We start from the raw sequence: 7,560 nt of genomic DNA on the forward strand, positions 1-7,560 counted from the left end.
ATAATGAGTAGTTTTGTAAAATTTTACAGTCACTACTATGTTAAGAACTGACTGCTTGCATTTTTAATATCAATTTGATATTGAAATAATCAATTCATGAAAAAAATTTTATAATACTTGTGTATTAATAACTGCTTCGATTTTTTATATTAATTGACGTTGAATTGATTTTTTGTATAATTATTTTGAATTTTATAATGAACAAGTCATCATCTATTTTCATTTATAATTTATAATTTTATAAAATTAATTAATGAATGTAACTGTGGACTTTTATTAGATTTGCCAACATAGCCAACATCTATTAGAAAACATTTAATCTTGTAAAATAATTGAGATTTGTTGAAATGAATTAATTGAATATTTTAATTTTCTAAAGATTGATTTTATGAAAGAAATTTCAATTAATGTATTGCATCATTTTCGTCTTAACATATATATAAAACATTGTTTTTTATAAGTGAATTTCGCATTGTGCGACATTGCATAACGAAATAAAATGCGTCTTGAAATAAATGCGGATAAATACATCGCTAAGCGATTTCCAACCCGTCATGTATACATAATGCAAACGAAAAGTCATATGCCACGTCGTCTCATTGTTATATCTTACGTCAAAATGATTTCCGTTGACGTTGATTACAATTCGAAAAAATGCGCGCATTGTACAGTTTGTCGTGACAAAATTGCGCTGTCTCTAAAGTATTTTAGAACGTCTTCTTCTTCTCAAGCTTATCTAAAGACAACAGTGGTTCTCGAATTAATGTTTCTCAATTAGCGATGGAGATTAATTTGAAAAATAAAAGTAAAATTACGATAAAGATAGAGATAACATATACTTGTTTGTTTTATTTTGTTTCAAGTATTGAAAAAAAAATCGCATAATAGCTATCAAATGTTAAGTGAAATAATTCCAATCAAATTCAAATTAATATAATAAAAAAGAATTTTAGCTATTACCAAACTCTTTTTTTAATGTATATTTTGTTTGAATAGAAACTGTGTGGAAATATCGTTACCGTTGTAAAATCACGATAGAATGGAGATTCTTTCCGCCGTTTCATGATGAATAAATTTCCACGGTCGAAGAATGCTACGTCCTTTTAATTTCCGTTCAGAAACGCGCTTAATAATAATCTATTACGTACTGAAGGGCACACGCCGCGGAATTGCCGCGACATATCTGTGTTGCAATCGATAATTCACGCTGCCAGGGTCAGTGTGTTAAACCGCATATCCTGTATACGCCACTTGTATGTTCTTCCTTAGAAATGTCTTTATAATAATTAATCATGCTCTTTCTATATATAGAGTGGGAAAAAAATGTCAGGGCTTTTAAATATAACGAGAAATCCATTTTTAAACAAAAATTTTACGATGAAACATAATGCAAAAATTTTTTATGGCGTAGTTTGCTTTATAAGATATCGATATCTTTATTTAAATTGAATCATATTTTTTATATATTTTTACCTTGAGATATATTTTACAGAATATATAAAACCTTAAATAAAATCTGTGCTTGGAATCACGTAGTGATCTTTTTTGATGTCTGAAATAACTACTTATTATAATTAGTATAATATTTAGACCCGATTTTACTAATGCTTAAGATTAACTTTAATCGATTCAATTTATCTTTCAATTTATCCTTTTCTTAATCCTAAGCATAAAAAAAATAAACAAAAAGTTAAACTGAGATAAAAGTTAATTAAAATAAGTCAAACAAAGGAGCTTATAAATCCATCGCTGATTATTGTACGAATAAATTATTCTTTATTAATTATAAGATATATCTTATAATTAATAAAGAATAATTTATAACCAACGATAAGCTTATATGCTTCTTTGTTTGACTTTGTTTAGGTTTAAAGTTTTTGACATTTTGTAAAGTTAATTACATTAGTGGAACCGGACCTTAATGATTATTTGTGATTTACAGTCTTGTGTTTTTTATGTTTATTATCACTTGTGGATATTCAAAAAATAGATTGATAAAAAAAATATATAATTGCATTTAAGAAAACAAAAAACATGTATTAATGTAGAAAAGATATTGGAAGCTACAAATAGATATATCGAAATAGTTTAAATTCACATATCTTATTTAGAATTTATTTGTAAAAAAGCAAATGAATAAAAGAGAAGAAATAAAATGAAATACGAATAACTGAAATGTAATGTTTAATTTAATATAAAAATTAGTTTAATGCATTAATCGCAAGATATTGAAATTGCTAATCGCTCAGTTATACCGAAAGGAATTTACATTGTAATACTTATTTTGCGCGACAAAGCTTGATCGACACGCAGCCGGTCTGGCAATTGAGTTATGACCAATTTGCGCAGCTGATCGATGATAAAAATAGATCGTGCAACGTCTGTATACGGTTATTCTTGTTACTTACCGATACACTCTTTGACCGACGATGTCCAAGACAGAGATCTGACGCAAGAATGCTTACCGATGAGCACATTTATTTTTATTCTCTTCATTTTCTCATGTTTCATACTCGTCTTGTGAATTTACAGATAAACGATAATATTCTTTTATTATTTACTTGAAGAATTATGAATACGTTAAAAAAATATTGATTCCAAATTGGATCGAAAAATCTGCAATATTTGATAATTTTGATATATTCCACAGGTAAAGGATCATTGAACGAAACGACTGAAATTTTTAGGACAATCATTCGCGATCTCGTTTATGTTAATAATATATACTAATCTAGAGCCGGAATAATGTCGTCATCAAGCGACGGATTCGGGTCACTAAGGTCGAACTGGCCGATTTTCAGTCTTTCTAAAGAGAGACGACAGAAAGAGATGGCAACTATGTAATATATAATATAATCAACGATCGGTTTTACATGGAAATACGTATCGGAAGAGTTATTTTCAAATTGCTATTTCTTAAAAAATTATATCCGAAACGAAATCAAAAGTATTTTAAAGCTAAATAATATTTTTACGTGGCATAAATAAATTTTAGGAAAAAAATTATTGTTGACGTTATAACGTCATGAAAATGATCAGAATTGTCATTTTTTTATTTCTTTGATTTCACTTTTTTTACTCTTTTTTTTTTCAACATTAATCATTTCTTGCACATTTATTCGATGTTGCATTTATTTGATATTAAGAATTATTGAAAAGTTTTTAATTCTGCAAAGAAAATATTTCGCGTCTTCAATTTTTTATTTGACGGAGATAAAATTAGCTGAGAAAATTAAATATAGATAAAGAACAAGTTTTCTATAAATGGTAAACAAATTCGACGAAAGTATTAACTATTATTGATAAAACGAGAGAATTATCAATTATTGAAACGATAACAATTTTCACACTATATAGATAGAAATACTTTATCAGTTTACAGAGACTTAGCTTATCGTGTTAATTCGTATTTGGAGAAACTCGAAATATAAAATATGATGACCTCTTTTGAGTATACGAAGTAATATCCTGACTTCAGTTCTCGAGATTATTTTCATAATTCAAAAAATGTTATGTGAATTTATTATAAAATCTATTATGAAACAATTTTTTTTTTATGTTTTGACTATACAATATTAATTAAAAATGTCAAAAAGATCAGTTTAAAAAGCCAATCAACTAATATTAGCCAAAAAATTTATGCAAATCCTGAAACCAATTTCAAAAAACAAATAATCTGGCTTACAATCATTTCAACGAAATGACAATATTTTGCTTTGGATAATAACTTTTATACAAGTAAAATACATCTAAATGAATCTTTTGCACAAATATTTATTAATTTTATTATCAAAATTAGAGTTTTTATTTATAGAATTTGATTTTAATTCATAATGCTGCGACTTTATATTAAATTTTTAAAGTATTGTAAAACATAATTTTAAGAAAGAAATTTTAAGAAATAATAAGAATCAAGACAAACAAAAATTGAATACTTTTTAAATTAGTAAAAAAATTGTAATTGAAATTTTATAGAAATATTCAAACGCAATAATAAAAAAATTCAAGAAATTTTTATATTTTTGATAATGCTGAAACACAAACAATATTAATATTTCGAACAATTTAAATGCTTTTGTAAGGTTTACCATGTACTCTCCGCATTCGTTATCATATTTCTTTTCGAAGACGTGTGTACGGACTTGGATATTACTCACGTGTGCCGCTTATTTGTGTATTATAACGATGTTATCTCCTTATAGCAGCTAAATATAGCAAATATTCTAACCTGCTTCGTTTAACATATGTGATATCTACGCGTTCATTTCATTCGCTTTATTCGATGCAGGAATGCAAGAATCGAGTACCCAATTTTTTATACTATTGTTTTCACTTTTTCTTCACTTTTACAATTTCCTTTCAAGCAATTTAGATTTTTTTGCTAATAAAAAATTAAAATGTTAAAAAATAGATACAATTTATTTGCAATAATAACATACGCTATGTAATATAAATACATTAATTTATTCTGTTTTACGAAATTTAAATTATTTATTAAGATTTAAATTATTATTGAGCTCAGTTAAATAAGAGAAAGCTATTTACAGCTTCAAGTGCGAGTTATTAATATGTATCGTTATGACAAACAACGAAGGATATGTGCTATGATTAGAGATTATTGCGACTATAGCGATATTATCGATATACGTCATTATCATAATTTAAGTATCTCGTTTAACGTAAAACTTAATCGAATGTGAAAGAAATATTTATAATACACTTGAATGATTTTGCCTCATTTTGCATTGAGCGATTTTGCATGAACGTTGAATGCAGATAAATTTTCTACGAATGAAACTTCCACTTTTTCTGGTCTAATAATGTTATAAGTCTATAATTTTCTCGCGGCTTCATCGTGAAATTAATACAATTCGAGTATAATAGCAAGATATTGGGATGAATTATCACATGTGCGATTATAAGAAAACTACCAAGATGTAAGATAATTATCTCTATTATAATTATACGAACATATACAATTTTTGTGAAAAGAAAATGCGTTTTGTATTTATTATTTTATTAAGTCTATAATCTTATATGTAAGAACAATAATCAAATATTTCAAAGCATTTTATTGCATATTTGATAATTATGGAATATTTAACTTTTAACAATATTATATTTATTATTAGATATAATTTATCGTCTTTCGAGTAAGAAAGACGAAGAAAGAAGAGATCTTACATTGTAAAATCGCATCATAATTCATATTCGCCCTATTTAACGTATTTAATACAGAAAGAACTCCCTAGGAGATATTATCACGGAGATATAATCACGTAAAATCATGCAGTAAACGCGAAACGCTAATTAATTTGCTTTTATCTGATTTCAACTTTTTATAGACCGAAAATTTCAATTCTGCAGGAGACGATTCGGCCTTCGCCGGAAATCGATTTAACAGAAATGGTATCTCTTTATCTACAATCGTGCGATACCGTTTCGTAAATTGTTCGCCTTATTTCGTCTTATCAGTAATCGAATCAGCAGCACAAATTCCTGGGATGGACGAAAGTCGAGTCTAACGGCTTGGATGCAATCGACGTGATTATTCACTTTCCCGGCCAAACGCTCACTCTCTTCCGGCTATTCCTCTCTTTTTCCCTCTCTATACCACTTGCAGGATCGGTTATTATGCATGGTATCAAAGAACTATCGTTTTGAATTCTAATATTTCAGTTAAGTTAATCAGAAATTAAATTCATATCAAGGAAATATGACTAGCAATTAGTCGCGTTTATATTTTGCAAATGTCGGAAATTTTTCTCGCGCTTATTGAATTATACTTTTAGATCTAAGGGAGTACTTCTATTTCAAGAAAAAAAATTGCAGACAATTGCAAAATAAACATTTACGTTTTGCTGAATGCGGCCATTGAATAATTTTTTAATACTAAACAGAATGAGAACAATTGGAGAAAAAATTTCTCAAGGAGAAATTTTATTTTATACATAATATGAATGAAAAACACGGATTTTATATTCTTTGTTATAATCAAATTGAAAAAAAAATTCATTCTACCTTACCAAGATATGTTAGATGATAATTATTGTATAAGATTATAATTATTATGCAGACAAAAATATCTTAGAAGACAAAGGGTTGACCGGCGCTGTGCTCTCCCACTGCGTCATCTTGAACGACCGACGCGGCGCAAGTGAAGGCTCAATCGACGGCGTGGTTGGCTTTAGTCGCGTGCCGGTAGTCCACCGCGAATCAACGCAGTTACTGCGTGTAAGTTGGCTCGGGCCGGCAGTGGTCCCGTTTGCGAATCACGTCGATCTGACACAAAGTGTGATCTCACCGTGCTTCGAGTTAATCGTTAGTATCCGTTTGAAAACGTGATCTTTGCGATTCTAATGAAGTAAATGCACATCTTAGAAAAAAAAAAGGAATCTTTGTGAGTTCAAATCAAACGATTAAATCAATCGATCATCGATCTTGTGAAGAAATGCGAGGATATTGCAAATGAAGATTAAGCGATCCGTGATGGTTAATCGTTATTGATTATCTTTGAAAAAACAGACTTGAGTGATGGAAGTTTAATATTTCAGTGTAGAAAAAAAATGTAGAAAAAGACTTGTTTAATTTGAACATAAGTGGTTGAAGATTTTGTAGAGACAAGAGATATTTTCCGATCGTGATATCACGGTGTATAATCAGTCTATCGCGAAAAAGATCTTAAAAACTTTTAAAAATTTATATTTAAAATATACCATTCATCTTGTAAGTGTCAATAACTAATAATTTTTATAAAGATTGAAGACAATTATTTATTGATTATACAAGATTATAGAAAGCTGATTGATTATCATATGATGATGTAAAGGATATAAAAGTGATATATGATAGCAACTATTAATAATTTTTGTGAGAACAGTGAAGTATTAAAAACAATATCGACAAATCTTTATTGATATTAAAACTTGGAATAAATAAACGCGAATTAAATAGATGTATATAACGAATTAGTGAGATATAAAACTTAAAATAAATATAAAATTTAAAATTTTTTCAGTTAATATACGTTAATTTGAGTGCCAATTTTTTATGTAAATAATAATTGAAAACAGATATTTTCCGAATTCTGTGATGGAAAATAAAAATTGATTATTTTGAAGAAAGAAATATAAACGAATTTATTGAACTTTGTACTGTGTGAACATTCGTGATATTCGATTCTTGTTAAATTCGCGACTTGAGTAATCGTCGATTCCGCAAGTTTGAAGATATTGTGGAAATTATTTCATATTAAAAACGCATGAAAATACTATAAATGTTTTTAGAGAAGCAATTTAAAATACGAAATATATAATGATATATATAAATTATATGAAAATTCTAAAAGAGAATTGTATTTATAAATTACAATTCTTCAAATATAAATTAATTCTCTGAACTAAGTACAAAATAAACAAGTTAAGATAGACAAATTCTACATATTGAAATGAATATATACAAATATGTATCAATAATTGAGGATAACTTCTATCTGTGATCCAAAGCATTAAAATTATTATAATATAATAATAAATAAATACATATTGATCTATAATATAA

At 27.5% G+C, this 7,560-nt stretch overlaps 1 protein-coding gene across 3 annotated transcripts in view; it reads left to right on the forward strand.

Moving 5' to 3' along the window:
- The window catches only part of LOC108686767 (glycogen synthase kinase-3 beta), a 54,461-nt gene that overhangs the window by 24,330 nt on the left and 22,571 nt on the right, over positions 1–7,560 (forward strand). The gene's annotated exons all lie outside the window — the stretch shown is intronic.

This window comes from Atta colombica, unplaced genomic scaffold (assembly GCF_001594045.1).
Source record: "Atta colombica isolate Treedump-2 unplaced genomic scaffold, Acol1.0 scaffold189, whole genome shotgun sequence".
Classification (NCBI taxonomy): Eukaryota; Metazoa; Arthropoda; class Insecta; order Hymenoptera; family Formicidae; genus Atta; species Atta colombica.